The 20,574-nt window shown below is 39.4% G+C and overlaps 1 pseudogene; it reads right to left on the bottom strand.

Annotated features, from left to right (window-relative positions):
- Positions 1-776: 776 nt before the first annotated feature.
- On the bottom strand, positions 777-18,810 carry LOC140523123 (T-lymphocyte surface antigen Ly-9-like; annotated as a pseudogene).
- Positions 18,811-20,574: the final 1,764 nt, after the last annotated feature.

Raw genomic sequence — 20,574 nt, 5'->3', positions numbered from 1 at the left:
GTACAGTGGATGGAGCCCTGACTGTCAAGGCAGAAAGATCTGAGTTCAAATCTAGATTTAGACATTTGCTACCTTTGTGATCCTGGGTAAGTTACTTAATCTCTGCTTGTCTTAGTTTCCTAATCTGTAAAATGGGGATGATCATAATACCTGTAGGGATATTATGAGGATTAAATGAGATATTATTAGTGCCCAACACATAGTAGGGGCTTAACACATCCTTTTTCCTCCTCTTCTACCCCCTGCAAACCTCTCCCTGGTGTAGCAAGCACACTGTCCTTCCAATTGTTGTCATTACTTGATAACTCTTCAGGGGTCTGGCCCTGGGTTTGGATAGAGCAGCAATCTAAGTAGTGACCTGGGGAAAATAAAGTTGATATTTAACCAAAAGAAATATAAAGAGAGAGGGGTTTCCTCTTCAGTCTTCAGATTTTTCTAATAGTGAAGTAGACAAGCAAGGATTATAAAAAGATGGGAACATAGGAAGGATTATAGGACTTAAGAAGAAGCAGAAAACCTGGTCTTCCCAGAATAAAGCAGTGATAAGAACGCAGAGGTGGAGGATAGATTAGAATCTGGTTCTGTCCTGAGGAAAGCACAGAGAATTGCAACTCATCCTTCCATCCTCCCCCCCACTCCACACACCTCCCCAATCTCAGGACAAGGAGATAGTAAAGAATGTGGGAAGTGAGAATAATTCTTAAGTTACTTCATAGAGGTAAAGATATTCCAAAACAAAAAGGCAAAGGATGGCAAAGGAAGAAATATACATTTTATTAGCCTTTACATTTACCGTGTCTCTTTTTTTCCCAAATATACCATCAAGGGACTGCCAGTCCAAGAAGCCCAAGCAGCACCAGCCAGGTATTTCTCTTTTTCTTAGCCTCTTGAAAAAGAAAGGGAAACAAGTGGCTTTCAGTATGCTCAGGGCTGGTCACAGAGTCAAAATATTTCAGTTTCCTGGGCTCTGATCCCCTCTGCCAAACTAAGAGGTTTTTTTTAGAGTAGGGCTCTATAAGGACTTTTTTCTGACAATATTCACAGAATCCTCTCGCCAGTTCAATTTATAATCAATCCTTCTCATCCCCCCAGCTCCTACTGTAGGTCCTGCTCTCATGAATTGGATTGTACCTTGGCACTTGTCTAGTCCAAGGGTTCTTGATCTAGTATGAACTTGATTTAAAATATTTTGATAATATTTGTGCAGTAGACCCCACATATGTAGATAGGCTCCCATGTGGCAAGGAAGGTTGTCTCTGTATGACTTGAAAAGAAGGAGAATAGACATCTCTACCTTCTTCTCTACCCCCATTCTTTTCTAAGGGAGACTTTCAATACTGCCAGGAGGGGAGACTGGATTTTGGGGGCTGGAGGCTAGCATTCTGCTCTCCTCAGAGAGAGGAAGTACCAAACTAGAAACATTATCTATCTGCTCCCCTAAATATTGTCTAGGAGATATGATCTGGTTCCATCTAACTTTTGAACATTTTGAGGGGAAGGGGGACCCTGAGCTCTATATCTAAGTCCCACCTAATACTAGTTCTACATTGAACACATATCACAAATAGCAAAGAAATCAATTTATCCAAATCATAGCAAAACAGATATCTGAGAAGGTAAATATAGGAGTACATATACCAGATAAAGCAGAATGGAAGGGCTGTCCCATTGGGAATGAGGTAATTCAGCCCAGCCAAGAATGTCCTTCATCTCACCCAAGGGAAAACTCTCTGAAGTCTCTAAGTAGCAAGCTAGAAATAGGATATGATAGAGATTGTCTGTTCTTCTCATGTCTTCCTGGTTCAGAAACCTGAATTGGGGTTGGCTTCTTCCATCTTTTCTCTCCAAACTGAAGTTGAGTCACTTGGAAATTGTTTATCCCCCAAAGGGAACTTAAAGGATTCTACAAAAGACTGGAGCTCCTACTTCTCACGAACTCTGAGTCACTCCTCATACAGGCGGGGTCCTCAACTCCGCCAATAAAGAGAGTGTTCCATACCAGTGAACTTTAGGACAGGGCTTACATATTTCGATATGATCATTTTCTGTCGGTACCTTATTATTTTATGTATTTTTTAATCTTCTTTATCGTTATATACTTAAAATGTTATTCTGAGAAGAGGTTCTGTAAGCTTCAACAAAGGGTTCTATGATGCACAAAAGGATTAAGAAGCCCTGATTCAGTCCAAGTGCCTCATTTCATGTATGAAAAAACAGACTCAGAATGGATTGATTTAATCAGGATCATCAAAGTAGTCAGTAGTAGTGTCAGGAAATGAATCCAAGTCATCTAATTTCTGGTCCAGGGTTCTTTCTATTATAAAATACCACCTTCCCTACAATAGTCTTTCCTTCTCCCCTTCACCCCATGCTGCTCAGTGGACTCCTAAGTAACTGTCAGCCCCATTGCTCTAGTCCACGGGAATATCTAAGGAAGCAAAGATGTCTGAAGGTGGGGACAAGGGAGAGATCATAGTAGACAGAGAGAATTACCTAGATAGATCTGCCAAGGTGGGAAGGAGTAAGAGCTGTTGCTGACAGGATTCCTGACTGTACAAATATAGTTCATTTTAAAGAGACACTGAGGACAGACCCTTCATGGGACACAAGGACGCTTTCACTAAGTGGTGTCCAACTGTACATCACATTGTCTCCATAACTGTTCTCCTGCATCTGACAGGTCATTATGATGATACAGGTTTGGTTCTCATTGGTCCTTTAGCTCATTGTTCTTTTAGCTTTTTGAGCTGCTCCGTGTGAGAGGAAAAGACATAGGTTTGTGAGCAGGGGTGGGCCAAATTCCCTGTTCTGTTCCTTTCCTGTCAATATCAATGTCTTGGAAACCCTTGCCGCAGACATTTTGAAAACATTGTTTTAGAAGTCTTGCTATGCGGCAGTTTGGTATTCCCTGTCAAAATCATAGAATGTTAGAGTTGGAAACGACCTCAGGGATTACCTAATCTAACCTGTAACATACCATAAAAGTGATCTTTCACCCTCCACTTGTAACTGTTACTGCTTCAGCAGTTACTGCTGTGCTGCTACTGCTGCTAAGGATACGTCTACTTTTCCTGCTACTACTGCTAATGCTGCAGCTGCTCCTGAGGCTACTGGTGCTGCTGCTACTGCTGCTACTGCTGCTGCTGCTACTACTACTGCTGCTGCTGCTGCTACTGTATTTGAGGCTGAATCTGAGGCTGGATTTGAACTCATTTTCTTGATTCTCAGTCTATCACTTCCAGGTCCCCTGGGCCACTTAGTTTCTTCATCTTTTTTTTCTTTTAATAATTATTTTATTTGTTTTCAGTGTTCTACAATCAGTTTCTTCTTAATAAATAAAATGAACATTCTCATATACTATTAAATGCTAAAACTGAACTCTGAATGAAGACTTTTGGGATACCTCATATATAGGGGAACGCAAAAGAGAATTAAGCATGCAACTGCAGCTAAGGAGTACCATGTGCTGGATTGGAGTCAAAAAGACTTCAATCTAGTTCAAATCCAGACCCAGACACCTACTAGTTAACAGAATGTAGAATGGGCTGCCTTAGGAGGTAGACAAAATTCTAGAGCTGGAAGGCATCTCCAAAGCCATCTCATCCAGTGACTTCATTTCAAAAAGAAACTGTGTATGCATATTTTATGAGCATTTATAATTTCTTTCTTCTAGTCATCTTTCCAAACTGAGCAAATAAAAATAAAGGGAATGAAATCTTCCATATAAACGTGTGGTCCAGAAAAACAAATTCCCACACCAGCATATAAAGTCACTGAACTTTTCATTAGATCATACTGCTTTTTAGCCCTGTACACAGAAGAGCAACTGCTTTTTTTAAAAAGCAGAAAATAAACAGATTAACAAGCAAACTTTTCCCTTGAGAGTAAAGGCCCTCTCTGAAAGACCCAATAAACATTATAAACAAATAAATAAAATTAAAACCTAGGCAAGCCTCCCTGACTGGGGGAACCTGCTTTTTTCATCTCCCCTTTGCCTTCATCATCTCTTCAGCTACCTACTCCACAATCTGACATTTTCTTTCATGAATTTTATAAAACATTGCATTTCTTGGTAAACGATGTAAGATGTTGGTTTATGCCCAATTTCTGTCAGAATGCTTTCCAGTTTTCCCAACATTTTTTACCAAATAATGAATTCTTATCCCCAAAACTTAAGCCTTTACACTTATCAAGTACAGGTTCAGGATTTCAGGTCAGGAAGGGAGTTTAGAGATCCTCTAGTCACATTTCATTGATGAGGAAACTGGGGATCAGCGAGAACATGGGACAGACTTGTTAGTGGAATCTCTGGGATAGAATCTAGTCCTCCTGACATGCAGACAGTTGCTGTTTTCTTTACACCATGAAATGAAAAGTGGTGTGAGCACTAGATTTGAAGTTGGATGATCTTGGTCCTCAGCCAAGCCCAGTTACTCACTTACCTGTATGACTTCATGAAAATGACTTAACTTTTCTGGGTCACAGCTTCCTCATTCATAATATGAGGAGTTTGGACTAGATGGTCCCTGAGATCTCTTTCAGCTCTAGATCTAAAATCCTTTAATTTTCAGCTAGACACCTAAATCTTCCCTGTCTCATACTCTGCCCAAGTGCTGGGAAAGTAATAAAAGAGGAAGAATTAGTGGGGAACCTCTTCCACTCATTCCCCCCTGCTCCCAACAGCTAAGTAGATTGGGGGGAGGGAGAGAAGAGGCTGACTCTGTAAGGAATTCCTCTTGGTACTGAACCCTAAGAAGTCAAGGAGTAGCATTTTCGTGTTGTATAGTGTAAAGCACAATGAACCTAGAGTCCAAAGACCTGTGTTTAAGTCCTGGCTCTAACATTGAATGATTTTGTGAGTGAAGGCACTTAAACTCCTTAAGCCTCAGTTACCACATCAATGTAATGGGTATAATACTATGTACACCAGAAACATCAAACACATGGAACAACATTCCCAAGTGTGGCCTGAACCAGATTATAATATTGTTGGAAAATGTTTAGCAAAATAAATAAAAATACAACAAAATCTAAATGATATCACATTTTAAATACCACATTTAAAAATGCAGCCCACAGGAATCCATATCTATGGACTAATGACCACTGTTTCTATTTGAGTGTGCTACCTCTGGTGCACACTGTCTACCTCATAAGTTTTTATCATAGACTTTAGACCAAAAAGCTACCTTTGTAACCATCTGATCTTAAAATCCTCATATTGCAGATGAAGATAAGGGACTGAATCCAGTATTTTTTTCCCTTCACATTATGCTGCTAGTTGGGAAGAAAGTACTCTAGGAACTGTGAGCTGTTACCCTTAAAGTTCAGCTCATGGTCCCAAGTAGCAACCACACATCTGTGAAAGATAATATTCTGTACAATGGATTTTTTGGAATTTCCTATAGGTGAGCAACAGCTATAAACATTGGAAAATAGGGCAGGGACAAACCAGAGTCCTATGTAAGGAACAGTGTTGGGCATTGGATGTCCAACAAATGCCAATTAAATAAAACAGTGTGAAATATGATGCAATGCAAGGACCTAAAACATTCCCAAAGGACTTTTGAGACAAAATGCCATCCACATTCAGAGAAAGAACTATGGAATCAGAACGCAGAATGTAGCAGACTTTTTTCTTTTGTGTTATGGTTTGTTTTGGTTTTTCTCATGTTTTTACGATTCATTTTAATTCTTCTATGCAACATGACTGTGAAAATGTGTTTAATAAGAAGGTATGTGTAGAATCCATATAAGATTGCATGCCATCTCGGGGAGGGAGGTAAGGAGGAAGAAGAGGGAGAAAATTTAAGACTTATAGAAGTGATTGCTAAAAACTGAAAACAAATTAATTTTAAAAAAGAAATATGATACGATGTACAAATATATAATTCTTCCTGAAAAGGAGAGGGTTGAGGATGACAGCAAAGGAAAGCAACAGAGAGAGAGGAAAAAGCTTTTGGAGAAACAGCTCAAATATCAGGGTCTCAGTCCTGAAACTCACTATAGACTTGAAGTGAATATCAGCATGTTGTTGGGACTCTGGAGGAGTTGGTGCATACATAGGTTGTATAGAGTCCTTGGTTCTCCATCTACACATTATAAATTTGCAGGGAGAAGTGCTGGGCAGAGTCTCTGCCTCTGTCAGGTCTCTGGGTCTTGACTCTGTTCAGCTTTCCCATTTTTCCTGGTTCTGTCTTGATAAGAGAAGTGTTTGAAATTCAGACAATGCCCTCAACTCCTGATAGAATCTCCAGTGGGAAAGTGATCAGGTCCCCCAGGGTCCCAATCACTATTGTGAGAGCTGAGTTCCTTTCTGAGATTCCTGGCCCTATGGAAGTAGATTAGAAATTTAAGCATTAGCTCCCTTTGTCCAGAGCTTAAAGAGGTTTCCAGGCCCTTGATTATTCTTCTACAATGTCCCTGTTTTCCTCTTAATTACCTTCACCTTCCTTCCCTCCATTGGCACTTAACTCTGTCCTCTACCCCTTTATTCCTATTCCCAAGAAACACTGACAGGCCATAGAGAGTAACAAATCCTTCATACTCATTTTATTCCATTCTTTGGACTTTAGGTAATTTTCCAGACCTAGTTTGGTTTGAGGTGAGGATAAATTTCTAATCTCATCATCATGCTGTTAACTTCAGCCTGGATACCACTTTCCTCAACCACCCCTCTGATTGGAGGATTGAAAGAAAGAGTACCAAATTCCTCCTAAAGCCTTACTTTATGGAAGACAGAAATTGGACTTTAGCTCACTCTGCTATACATCTGCTGCTTTGCCAGGTTTCAGATCCAGGGAACAAGATACCCCTGGTATCTGATCATCTTCCCTATTCCCTACTCATTTTCTGTGTTATCTTTCTCTAAATTGATTGTAAGCTCCTTGAGGAAGGACTGTCTTTCTTTTTCTTATTTGTATCCCCAGCACTTTGCACAGTGTGTAACACATAGTAGGTGCTTAATAAATGTTAATCAAATTGAAAATTTGATTCTTTTACTCATTCTCTAGTGGTTCATAAGTGGTTCTTTCACTACCAGACCAGGCTAGGTCTAGGCCTTGCTCCTTCCCTGACCACCTCAGTTCCTGTCCTTTACTCTATCTCTTGCTTTCTATGCCATGTAATTTCCTTTTGGACTCTCAGGCACCCCTCCCCCTTCCCCTAACTTCAGTCCTTCCTACTCAATTCTAGACATTCATTTTCCATCTCCCTCACTCTTCTACCAGCTCATCCCTATATCATTTCTGTGCTATTGTAAATAGAATGGTTTGAACACAAATTAATATTTTCCAGATGAATCAAGGTCATCATTATGAAAATGAACCACTATTCTGCATGGTTTTAACACAAGGATCCATTCATAGGCTATGATAAATGAGTTCTATGGTTATGTATGGGTCATTTGCCCCTCTGGCCAACAGCCCAAGATGTATGTTGATTTCAGGTGTCTGCTTTGTACAGTTTTTCCCCTTCCTTTACTGTCAAGCTGTCAGTGGTCATTTATTATTGCTGCCTCTAACAACAGTCTGCCCCTACACAAACTATCTTTTCAATGGCCTTCTTTAGCCTATTGTGGCCTGGGAAACTAGAGAACCAGATTTGTTAGAATTGTGTGCAAATATAGAGGCAAATGGGCTCTGAATAATGTGAGTTTGGGAATTTTATACATAGACTTTTGTGAACTCTATTTTAGCTCTTTTCTTCCTTGTTTTCAGATGCATATTGTGCATGCTTAGATATGTGACCTCTGAGATGCTGGAGTTCTATAGCCATTAATGCATAGAACATTCTGACAACTGTGTAAGCAGTTAGACTGAGTTCCCACACTGTTATTTTCTAGGAAGCCTAGGGAGTCGTTGTAGCTATTAAAATGCAGAAATTTGTTTGAGAAGAGTCAGGAATAAGAAAGAGGAGGACAGGGTTGCTTTTCAGAGGACACTTGGGATTTATGTCTGGATGGTTGTGCACTTCATCTGGCATGAGATGTTCTTGTAGGGTTTAAGCTGGGGATGAGAATTTCTTAAGTCTCTTGAGAATAGTTTTAAAGTCAAACCCTTGCAGCTGCTGAGAGGCTGCTGAGAGTCACCTAAACACAATGAAAGAGATGGTACATAAGCAGAGATCACAAGAAGGGGTGACTTAGAATCTGCTAAGGCTTACAGGATTCTGGACTGTGGGCATGTGTAGCTCCAGTCAGCATTACAGGGTGTCCAGGAGATTTGGATAACAGATTCTGCATGGGTCCAGTAGAATTTGGATCCAAGGGTGACCATGAGGGAAATGAATGAAAATCAGGCAAATTGTCCATATTCCCCCCCCACCCAGAAAAACTGATTACTTAATTAGAGATAATGGTAGCAGTGAGGAGAGAGATAAAATTTAAACTCATAGAGAGAGAAGGATCCTTAAAGGCCATCTAGTATGAAATTCTTCATCTTTTTTGTGTCATGGACCCTACAGTAGCCTGGTGAAGGCTCTGGACCCTGTCTCAGAATAATGTTTGGTTTTTAAAAATCATAATAAAAAGAAATGATGAATTTCAGTTAAAGGTTAGTGAAAACGAAGACACAATTTTTTTCCCCATCTCAGTTCACATACCTCTTGAAATCTATCTAAGGACACTTTGGGGATCTGTAGGCATTAGATTAAAAACCTCTGATCTAGTCCAATACATTCATTTTACAGATGAAGAACTGAGACCCAGACAGAATAAGTGACTTGCTGAAGTTTGCCTTGATATTTACTAGCAAGCATAGAACTCACACCCAAGTCTTCTGATTCCAAATCCAATGCTCTTATCATTGTATCACAGTTTCACCAAGTCTGTTCCCATCTCCAAGGAAGCAGCAACTCGTTCTCCCCACCCTCCCAGAGCAGACACCTGGGTCTCAGGAGTTTGCTTATGCTAGGATTATGGAATCCCATCCACCTGCCTCCATTCCCCACCAGTTTTGTCTTTGCTCACTTCCTAGGGGTGACTCTATTAAGGGAATGAAAGGAGACACAATAAAGGACATGTCTCAGCTGGGGTTCAGCAGCTACACTCTCCTCAGAGTTGTAAGCTATTAAACTGACTCTAAGATTTAATAGTCAATAACAATTTTACTCTTCTTTTTATGATCAAACTCTCCTACCCCCATTGCTGAGTTTGCTGGATGCTGTTAGTCCAAAGGGAAATTTCAGATCTATCCCAGGAAGCCTTGAGAGTGAGGTTGCCTGGTTTGACTTGGGGAGTAAGGGACCTGCTCTGACTGGAAGAACGGAATGGGGGGGCTAAGTATATTCATAAGTAGGGTCTATCTAAGCTACTGAATGAGTAGAGCCAGGATTAAAAACTCAACCCAAGCACGTTCAGTGAGAGGTCTTTCCTAATCCTTCCAGCTGTTTATCCCTGCCCTCAATTATCTTTTATATATTTCATATACATTTATACATGTATTTGATGTCTTTCCAATAGAATGCAGGTTTCTTGAGAGGGAAAAAACTAATTCATTTTTGTATTCTCAATTCTAGTGCAATGCCCAGCACATAGTATGTTTGTTGACTGATTGGTCTAAATCGGGGTGAGCGGGGGGAAACTGTGGCCTCTAGACCACATATGACCTTCTAGATCCTTGCATGCAGCCTTTGGACTGAGTACAAGTTTTACAGAACAAATCCTTTTATTAATGGGATTTATTCTGTGAAGTTTGGATTCAGTCAAAAAGCTACACTTGAGGACCTAGAGGGTCACATGTACCCTCAAAGCCTCAGGTTCCCTATCTCTGGCCCATTGTTCAACTGATAACAGATAACTGAACTACCAGGCAGTCTCATGAACCATGTTGTAATAAATAGAGCCTTACGCTTGGTGTCAAGAGGATCTGGCTTTACTCTTGCTTTGGAAACTCACAAACCAGGTGACCAAGTAGGTAGCCAAGTCACTTAGTCTCTCTGTGAACTTCGGTTTCCTCATTAGTAACATGATATTAATATACCTGCAATACCTATCTTGAAAGGTTATTGTAGATTCAACATGAAATAGTGAGATAACGTGATAGCACTCTGCAAACTTTGAAACCCTTTATAAATGTCAATTATTTTTTTAAATGGGTTATTTGCCAAAGCCTTTATGGAGGAGAATAAATAACAGAAAAGGCAAACATGGATCCAGGAAGTCAGGTGGGGAAGCCTGGAATCAACAGTTAGGAAATAGGATTCATTTAAGCTTCAGTTTGATTAATGTCATGAAGCAGAGGAAGAGAAAAGAAGCAGTATTCTTCATTTTTAGTGTTAATTTGACTTCCTTCTTTATTAGTAGAGACCAGTTGCTTCAGGGTGCTCCACCCACTACTTCTTTTTAAAATTCAGTTCTCAACTCCAAACCTTCTGTTTGCTGAGTTGCGGATGTGATAGGGACAGTGGGAATAGATTCAAAGTATTTCAAATTGGAAGGAACTTCCATGATCTTCCAATTCAATTGGTACATGAATAGGACACTAATGCATACCTGCCAAATGTTTAGCTTCTACTTGAAGATCTCATTACCTTGGTAAGCAGCCATTCTGTTTTTGGACAGCCAGAATCTGACTCTCTTTTGGAAGACAGAGTCATGGAATTTAGGACTGATAGGGTCAATAGAGTCCATTTAGTCCATTTTATAATTCATCTGTAGCCCCAGTTGGCATAACTGCAGTAACTTTCTGAGACATGCAGCCTCATAATCAGTAAGAGTACTGTTATTTCCTAGAGAGGTAATAGATTTCTTCTTTTAAAAACTTAAGATAGAAACTGCTTGATCGTGCTTGATACTCATCATAGACTTGAAGGTTACATGCCAGTTTTTTATGTTTATCTGAGCTCTGTAGACTACTGCATCCTCTAGTATCAGAATGTTGATTTGTTGGGAATAGTTACTGATGATTACATTCACTCAGTCTCTGTACTTTTTCTCAATCACTCTTATTTCTTCCTCTGGAGTTATTAAAGTAATAGTACCTTGTTTACTCCAGGTAATGCCTCTTGAGCTCCTCTCCTCTTGGGATTTCCAAGAGGAGAGTGACTGACTTTCCCAGATTCTAATTACCTTTATAGGGTCTGGGTCTCTTCTAGAGGCTTCTGGTCCTGTAGACATGAAAATGAAGTAACAATAGCTGTGGAAAGTAGTTGAAGTTAGAGAACCCACTTGACTGGTGAAGGGTAATGAGGTAATTGTCTCTGAGGATTATTTGAAAAGACTAGAAGTATTTAATCTAGAGAAGATAAAAATTTGCGGGAGAGGGAGATGAGGACATGATAACTATCTTCAAGTATTTGAAGGGAGAGAAGATAATTGTTTTTTTCCTGCTTGGCTCCAGAGAGAAGGACTGAGCAATCAGTTAAATTGCAAGGAAGCCAATGTTGACTTGACTTGAGAAAAATTTAACAACAATAGAGTTCAAATGGAATGGATTCCTTCTGGAGATGACAGGTCTCCATCACTGGAGTTCTTCAAGGAGGGGTTGGATGACCATTTACTTATTGGGTATGTTGCAGAGGGGACTCTTGTCCAACCAGTTGCACTAGATGGGCCTGAATATCTCTCCCGACTCAGCTCCACTACTTACTAGCTGTTTCATCTTAGGCAAGTAAAAAGTGATCCATGATGTACTGAAGCAGTCCACTCCAATTCTGGAGAGGATTTTTTATTTTATTTTATTTTAATTCATTAAAGGATTTTCTTTTCTAGTGGCCATTATCTGCCCTTTGTAATTGGTGCTCTTTGTTCCCAGTTCTGCCTTCTGGAGTCAAGCAAAGAAAATCTACTTCCTCTTTTACATGACAGCCTTTCAAGTACACGAAACCAACCAATAGGTTCCTCCTGTCTTTTCTTCTCCAGGTTAGGTACCCCTAGTTCCTTCAACAAATTCTCCTATGGCATGAATGCAGCATCTTTTATGATCCTAATCACACTTCTCTGGATACTCTCCAACTTGTCAATGGCATCCTTTTCTAGTGGGTGCACTCTCCCAAACCTCTTTTGGAGCATGCTCAGTCACTGTTCCTGGAGATTAACTAGTGTCTTCAGCATGTGCGGATGGTGGTTAGGATTCTATCTACTTCTGACTATATATGAGTCGTTAGTGGGTTGAGTCCTCCTGATTGCTAACCCTGTGGCTATATGAAAGGAGGAACCCATTCCTCTTCATTTAGATACCACACTTCTCTTAATGCAGCCTGAATTTGATTTAGCTTTTTGGGTGAAAAAAAGGAAAAGCTACAGGTGTCATAGATCTTGTTGACTCATAATGAGCTTTCAGTTCACTAAAAATACTCTTTCTTCCAAGAACTTCTATCTAGCCAGATTCCAGTAATTAAAGTAAATTCTCAAAATAATGATGTTGAAGAAGATGTTTATATATATAGTTAACACATTTTAATGGATCTGTGATCTTATTGGTATGGATACTCCTTCCATTGGTGTAAAATGAAATACTTGTAAAAAGCCTAGGAAAATTATAACTATGGGATTCCCTTCATACCTAAGATGAAGCATATTACATACCTCCTGATATGTAAATGCTGGGCACAAGGTACAGAACCATACATTTTTGGACGTGGCTACTCCTCTTTTCTTTCTCTTGATATTTCAATTTCAATAGTAAAAGTGATGTCAAAAAAGAGGGTCACTGTAACATTTTTTAAAATACAAAGAGAAAAGGAGTGAATTCAGAAAAAGGTACAAAATGGGACAGTTTTGAAAGTCATATATAGAATTTAGTACATACTCTTTTTTTGGAAAAATCTAATGGTATGGAATGGAGATTCCCCCCCCCCCCTTTCTCTCTCTCTCTCTCTCTGCTTTGCTATGTATATGGAAATGCTCTTTTATTCTTGGTGTTCAAGTTCAGAATAAAAGTAACATTTTAGAAAAGTAGCATTCCTCTTATCCATCAAAATTGCAACCCCATCCAAAAGGAAAGAGGTTTTTCTGGCATTGTCTATGATTTATGAAGTCTTGTCACATTTTTGTTGTCATCATTCCTATCCTAATTCTGATGTTATACCCCTCGACTACCAGATGCAAGTCACACTTTTCTTGAAGCTAGTGAAAGATTACCTCATTACCCATTTACTACCCAGGAGATAGTCCCTGAAGGTGCTTCATCTCTCCAGAGGCAACATGCATGCTGAGGGCTTGTTATGAATGTAATACAAGGGTGTTATAACACAGGAAGGTAGAAACCTTATGGTTTCCTGAATAAAAATAGGTGTACAGTTGAGAGAAAGGATATTTTTCCTTTTTGGAAAAAATATGTTTATTTTTAACATTCTTTTTTTAAAAAATTGAGTTCCTTCGTAGCAATGCAAGGACTTAAAAAAGAATTCCTAATGGTCTTTTAAGGCAAAATGCCTTCAACATCCAGAGAAAGAACTATGAAATTCAATCGCAGAATATAGCAGATCATTTTTTTGTGTGCATTATGTTTAGGTTTGTTATATGATTTCTATATATATAGTATATAATTCTTCTACACAGCATGACTATAGAGAAAATGTATTTAATAAGCATGTGTGTGTAGAACCTATATAAAATTGTATGACCTCTCAAGGAGAGAGAGGGGAGGTAGGGGGAAAGTAGGGGGAAAAAATCTAAGTTATATGGTAGTGATTGTAGAACACTGACAATAAATAAAATTAATATATAAAAAAAATTGAGTTCCAAATTCTCTTTCTTCCTCCAGCACTTCCCCCACCTATTGAGAAGGCAACCAATATGATAGTTTGTCAAGACATGCAAAATATATTTTCATATTAATTATATTGAAAAAAAGCAAGAAAAATAGGGAGAGTGAAAAAAAATGGTTCGATCTTACTCAGAATTCATCACTTCTCTCTCTGGAGGTGGCTAGCGTTTTTCATTGTGAGAAGGACTATATTTTCCAAAAGGACCTAGACAGGCTTGATTCAATTTCCACAATCACTCTTTCTGACAAATACACCCTCTCACAAGCACTGAAATCCTAGGAACTTCAATAAGGTCCATCACTGAAGTCCACAACCTCAGGGGAAATGTAGTTCTTTCCTTCTATCACATTGTCTTTTGTGGGGAAATAGGGAAGATCACCTTAAATTGCCGTGGTTCAGAGAATAATTCATATTCCATAGAAAAAATTTCTGCCCAGCTTAACCTCTAAACCTAAACTGTATTTCTGACCATTCCTTTCTGACAATATGTCCTTCCTCGTATTTTTGGTGATGAATGTAACTGTTATGGTGCATGTAAAGTGTTTTATATTGTAAAACTGAAGGGAATAGACTTCTGAGAAGGGGAAAGAAAAAGGATCTGAGTCAAATCAATGAGCACTTATTTAATACTTACTTTATCACTACTATGCTTAATGCTAGAGATTCAAAGAAAAGAAAAACAAAAACTAAACAAAACTCATCCTGTCAAGAAGCTCACAGTCTAACATGGAGACAAAGTGTAAACTATGTAAAAACAGTATCTATACAGGATAAAATGGAGATAATCTTGGAGGAAAAGCACTAGCCTTAAGAGTGACTAGAAAAGAAAATCCACTCTCATGAGTGAATCATGAGAGAAACCTGAGGGAAGTGGGTGGAACTAGCTATAGTGGAGAGGGCATTTGGACTAGTGAGAAGAACTGGGTTCAGATTCCAGCTCAGATAGTTACTGGCTATGTGAACCAGGGCAAATCACTTCACTTGTCTCAACCTCAGTTTCCTTATCCATAAAATGAAAGGGTTGAACTCAACGGCCAATAAGGTTAGTTCCAGCTCCAAATCTGTGATCCTTGTTCCTATGAGCTGTCAGTGACGAAAGGAGGCAAGGTTAAGCTAGGATTAGGGGCTGCTAAAGAATGAAAGTACCTGGTATGGACAAAGCATTTTTTAAGTACCTACTTTTGTGCCAGGTACTGTGTTATATACACTGTGACCTTAAAGAAGGCCTTTTGCCTCTGTGGCACTCGTTTCCTCAAACATAAAACTATAAGTTTGTGCTAGATGACCTCAAAGGTCTCTTCCATTTCCGAATCAATGCTCCTATGACAATAGAAATAATGACTATTTATATTATTTAAATGAGAACACAAAGATTAAAAACAAGATAAAATTACAGTTCCTGACCTCAAGGAGCTTATGATCTAATGTGGCTGGTGGTGAGGTACAGAGACAATCAAACTAAGGAGAGAACTCCTGGGAAGAGGACAGTACAAAGCAAATTCTGGAAGGAATTATGAATCCCATCAGGCCTAACAAGAGTAGTAAGGGAAACTCATAATCAGCTAGTAGTCTAATAATACCTTGATCTAGCGTTTAACTTGGTAATCAAATCAAGCCAAGTTACCCTTAAGCTTGATTTGCTACACTAAGGCCGTTTTCCAAACTTTGGGTCAATCCCTATCCCCTCTTCCCCAACATTCTCAAGGGACATAATATAGGGGTGAGGAACCTTTGGTCTTGAGATCACATGTGGTCTCCTAGGTCCTTTGTGCGTGGCCCTTTGACTGAATCCAAAGTTCACAGAACTAATCCCCTTAATAAAAGAATTTGTTCTGTAAAACTTGGACTCAGTCAAAAGGCCACATGCTAGAAGGCCACATGTGTCCACAAGGCCACAGATTCCCCACCCCTGTTCTAGTCAAACTGGAGTACTAGCTCTTCATCAAACTTAAAATTTGTTCTGTGAAGTTTGGATTCAGTCAAAAGGCTATATTTAAGTACCTAAAGGGCCACACGTGTCCTCGAGGCTGCAGGTTCCCCACCCCTGCACTAGGCTATTTGAGTGTGTTTGTGCCTGAAGCAAAGGTCAAAATTACTGGATAAAATAACACTTCAGATTTAAGGCTCACGAATTATGTTCTTATATCCCCACAACATCCCTGTGAGGTGACTTGTTTGTGGTCACACAGCTAGTAAGTGTCTGAGGTCAGATTTCAGTCTGGGCATTCCTGACTTTAGGAGCAGCACTCTATCCATTATGCCACCTAGAAATTTTCAGTATAACTCCCACATAAATATATTCACTGTTTTTTATTGGAAACAGAGTACATGATAAAATCAACAAAAGAGAGACTAAGAAATTTGCTCCATCTAATGGGAAGCAGAAGATGGGGAGCTTGCTCTCTGTCACTGGGGTGTGAATGAATCAGGAGAAAGACTTTAGGAAAAGGTCAGAACTATGCCCTTGAGGAAAGAGGTGAGTACTTTGCATGGCAGTGTACCCGAGACTATAAAGCCCCCATAAAGACATGGGGACCTGTGCAGGTTCCCTAGTAGTCAGGGGCTAGGGTTTGCTCTTCTTAGAATTCTTCTGCTACTCACTGGAGATGTCCTTCTTGAAGACCTCTCATTTTCTGTAGGTGAAGGAGGTTCTGAGAGCCAGACCATTGCCCAGCCAGTCCAGGCAGTGCTGCTGGATGGCTGTATACCTGCTCAAGCCTCATCAGAACCCATTGGAGGGGAACAGAGTTGAAGAGAGGGAGTGAGTGACTCTTACTCTCATCAGAACTGATGCAAACAGAGAATAACATGTACACTCAATTGGGTACAGAAATCTACCTTGCCTTACAGAAAAGTAGAAGGGGAAAGGGATGGGGGTGGTGATAGAAGGGAGGGTGTGCATTTAGGGTTAGGGAGGGCAGATTGGGGGAGAGGATAGTCAGCAGCAAAATACTTTTGAGGAGGGACAGGGTGAAAGGAGAGAGAGAGAAAAGAATAAGGTGAAGAGATGGAATGGAGGGGAAATGCATTTAGTAATAGCAACCGTGAAAAAAAATTTGAAACAAGTTTCTCTGATAAAGGCTGTATTTCTCAAACATATGCAGAACTGGGTCAAATTTATAAAAATAAGAGCTATTCCCCAACTGGTAAATGATCAAAAGATATGATCAGTTTTCAGATGAAGTAATCAAAGCTATCTATACGCACATGAAAAAATAACTCACTATTGATTAGAGAAATGTGAATTAAAACAATTTTGAAGTACTGCTTCATACTTATTAGATTGACTAATGGGACATAAAAGGTAAATGGCAAGTGTTGGAGGGGATCTGGGAAAAAATGAAACTTTAATGTACTTGGTGGATTTATGAACTGATTCAATCATTTCATAGAGTGATTTGGAACTATGCCCATGAGGATATAAAATCTTGCATACCCTTTGACCTAGCAATACCATTACTAGGTCTGTATCCCAAAAGAGATAGAAAACAAAAAGGAAATGGACCTATAGCAGCTCTTTCAAGGGATAAAGAATTAGAAGTTGAGGGAAAGCTCATCAATTGGGGAATGGTTGAACAAGTTGTGGTATGTGAGTGTGATGGAATACTATTGTACAATGAGAATTGGTGAGCAGGATGCTCTCAGATAAACTTTGAAAGATTTGCATGGGATGATGCAAAGTAAAATGTACAGTGCACAAAGTAATAGCAATATTGTAAGATGATCAGCTGTGAATGACTTAGCTATTCTCAGCAATACAATGATCCAAGATAGCTCTGAAGAACTTAAGATGAAAAATGCTATTCATTCCCTGAGAAAGAACTGATAGTGCCTGAATATATACTGAAGCATATTCTTTTTACTTTATTTTCCTTGAGGTGTTTTTGTCTTCATTTTCTTTCACAGCATGATTATTATGGATATGTTTTCTACCATTATTACCTGTATAACCTATGTCAAATTGCTTGTTTTCTCAATGACGGGGGTTGGGAAGGGAGAAAGGGAGAGAATTGGAACTCAAAATTTTAAAAACAAATGGTAACAATTGTTTTTACATGTAACTGGGGAAAAGTAAAATACTAGATAAAAACTTAAAAAAAGAATAGAAAGATAAAAAAAAAAGTTATAACCCATAAAATGACAGAATTGAGCCAATTTAGGTGGTACAGTAATTAGAAGGCTGGACCTGGAGTCAGAAAGGCCTAAGTTCAAGTCGATCCTCAGACACTTCTTAGCTGTGTGACCTTGGGCAAGTCACTTAACTTTTACTTGTCTCAGTTTCCTTAACCATAAAAAGGAATAATAATAGTGCCTACCTCTCAGATTTGCTGTGAGGATTAAATAAAATAACATTTTTAAAGCATTTAGAAGAGTGTTTGGCATATAGTAGGCTTATTCTCTTTCTTATAAGACTGACTCCAATACGCTAAGATTTGCTGGTTCTTTGAATGAGGTTTGGAAGGCCACAGTGCGAGCCCAGGATTAAATGAGATTGTTACATAAAAACATGTGCATGTCCATACACACACACACCCACACACACACACACACACACACACACACACACACACACACACACATACACACACATACATCCCAAGTATACACACAGATGGTACCCATGATCTGAACTGACACCTGGGTTTTAGAATTTCCTGAATTTATAAATAGAGGTGATTTAGGCAAAGAAGATAGGGACAGATTCAAATCAATCAAGATTGACAGTGGATAGTGAGAAGTTGTATTAGCAGCAGCAGAAGTAAAAACAGGAACAGAAATAACTGCAGACTTACCCTTGAGCTGACAGAGAAGCCACAAAGCCCATAATCTAGGACAGGTCATTCGGTGCTAACTTTTTGACAAGTAGTGTCAGGTGTTGGGCTACCCTTCCGATGAAGGCTCAGCATGCCTAATTTTGAATCTTCACAATGAGAAAGGAGGAAATGGTTACCACTTTAGTTTCCACACCTCCTTGATCTGGTTTCTTCACAGAATGGTGCACAGAACAGTAGAAGAGGAAGGCCTAGATAAACAACAGTTAGTCTGAAAGAAATAGAGGGCTCAGTTGACCAAAAGCTTGATATGAGTCACCAGTAATAACACATCTAGAATAAGCCAAGGTGTTATTGGGCTGCCCTGAGAATTTAGAAATGGGAAGGTGATGATCCCATGGCACTCTGTGTCTATCAGACCACCTTTGGAGGGTTGTATTCATTTCTGGGTGCTACATCTTAGGAAGAACACTGATGAGCTTGAGACCATCCAGAGGAAGGCAAATGGGATGGCGAAAAGTATCCAGTTTATAGTAAATGAAGATGAGTTGGAGGAACCGGGAATGCTTAACCTTGAAAAGAGAAGTCTTTGGGGAATCATGCCAACAGCCTGCAAGTTTACTAGGACTTCCTCATGGAAGAAAGATTAGTCCTTTTCTTTGTGGTCCCAAAAGGCAGATCTAGGATCAATGAGAAGTTGCAAAGGGGCAGATTTGGGTTTGATGTAAGGAAAAATTTCCTAATAATCAGAGCCAGGGTTGTGCTGGAATGAGCTTGTCCTGGCTGTCAAGAGCCATTATAAATGAAGGCTTGATTTATTGTTTGTCTAGGGAAGGGAAGGGAAGGGAATAAGCATTTATATAGTGCCTACTACGTGCCAGGCACTTTACACGCATGATATACTTTGTTTATAGTGAAAGTCTTGAGGAGGTAGTTGCTGTCATCTCTATCATATAGTTGAGGAAACTGAGACAAGTAGGTTAAATGACTTGCCCAGGGCCACACAGTTAGTAAGTGTCTGAGACTGCATTTGAACTCAGATCTTCTTGACTCTAGGCCCAGAGCTCTATCCATTGTGCCATCTAGCTGTCTTCTCCTTATTAAATCTAAACTTAATAAAGTGCTAGAGAAAATGGTGATGATGCAGATTAAACTGAAAAATATGTCCTGCCTGGAAAACTGATTGTTACATATGTATCAGAACATCCTTGATTAGAGCTATCAAATAATGCTTTTCTCAGGAGGAAATAAATAGATTTTTCTATTTTTCTCAATATGTTTTCTCAGGAAGAAAAACATTCTCTTTCATGGAAAGTCTTCAGGCAGAGGCTGAATGATAATTGTCAGGTTTATTGTAGAAGGGATGCTTTATCAGATAAAGACTGAACTTCTGTACTTGCTTCCAGTTCTGATGGGGCCAGGGATGTTAAGTGCCTCCTGTGTGGCAAGCATAGTGTCAGGTACTGTGTGCAGGATATAAGGGAAATATCCACCGCCTTTAAGTGAGTTATGGTTGTATTAAGCCATCTGCAGAGGGCTTTAGATCCAGGAAGAAAATGGGGAAGAGAGAGTTTCCTTGTGGCTTTGGAACTTCAGTAAATTATAGGGAGAGGAACTGTCAGATACCACAAGATTAACTAAGATTCTACCCCTCATTCTCAGGTCTTTCTCTACCATGCCGCCATGAACCCCACCCCCCCTCATTTTCAGCTTTTTTTTTATGGGTTGCCTTCTTCCAATGGAATGTAAGGTCCTTGAGAATAGGAATTATCTTTTTTCCATTTGGGTTTGTATTTCTTAGCATTAGGAAAGTGCCTGGTTTATAGTAAATGCTTAATAAATGCTTGCTGATTTGACTTGACTTGTAGATACTATTGTACTGACTGGGAAAACTTTCCTCTGAGTTCCATCCTACAGAAGTATTTTGAAGATATCATTCCCAACTCAGAACCTGCAGTAACTTGAAAATGTCTTTTATTTCAATCCATAGATTTATAGGCTTTATAGCTGAGAGGGATGCTAGATTTAAAGTATAAGTCACCTCGTCTACTTTCTCCATTTTATGGGTAAGATATTTTAAGTAACTTTCCCA

Source organism: Notamacropus eugenii, chromosome 2 (genome assembly GCF_028372415.1).
Source record: "Notamacropus eugenii isolate mMacEug1 chromosome 2, mMacEug1.pri_v2, whole genome shotgun sequence".
Lineage (NCBI taxonomy): Eukaryota > Metazoa > Chordata > Mammalia > Diprotodontia > Macropodidae > Notamacropus > Notamacropus eugenii.
This window is presented reverse-complemented; position numbering and strand designations above follow the sequence as displayed.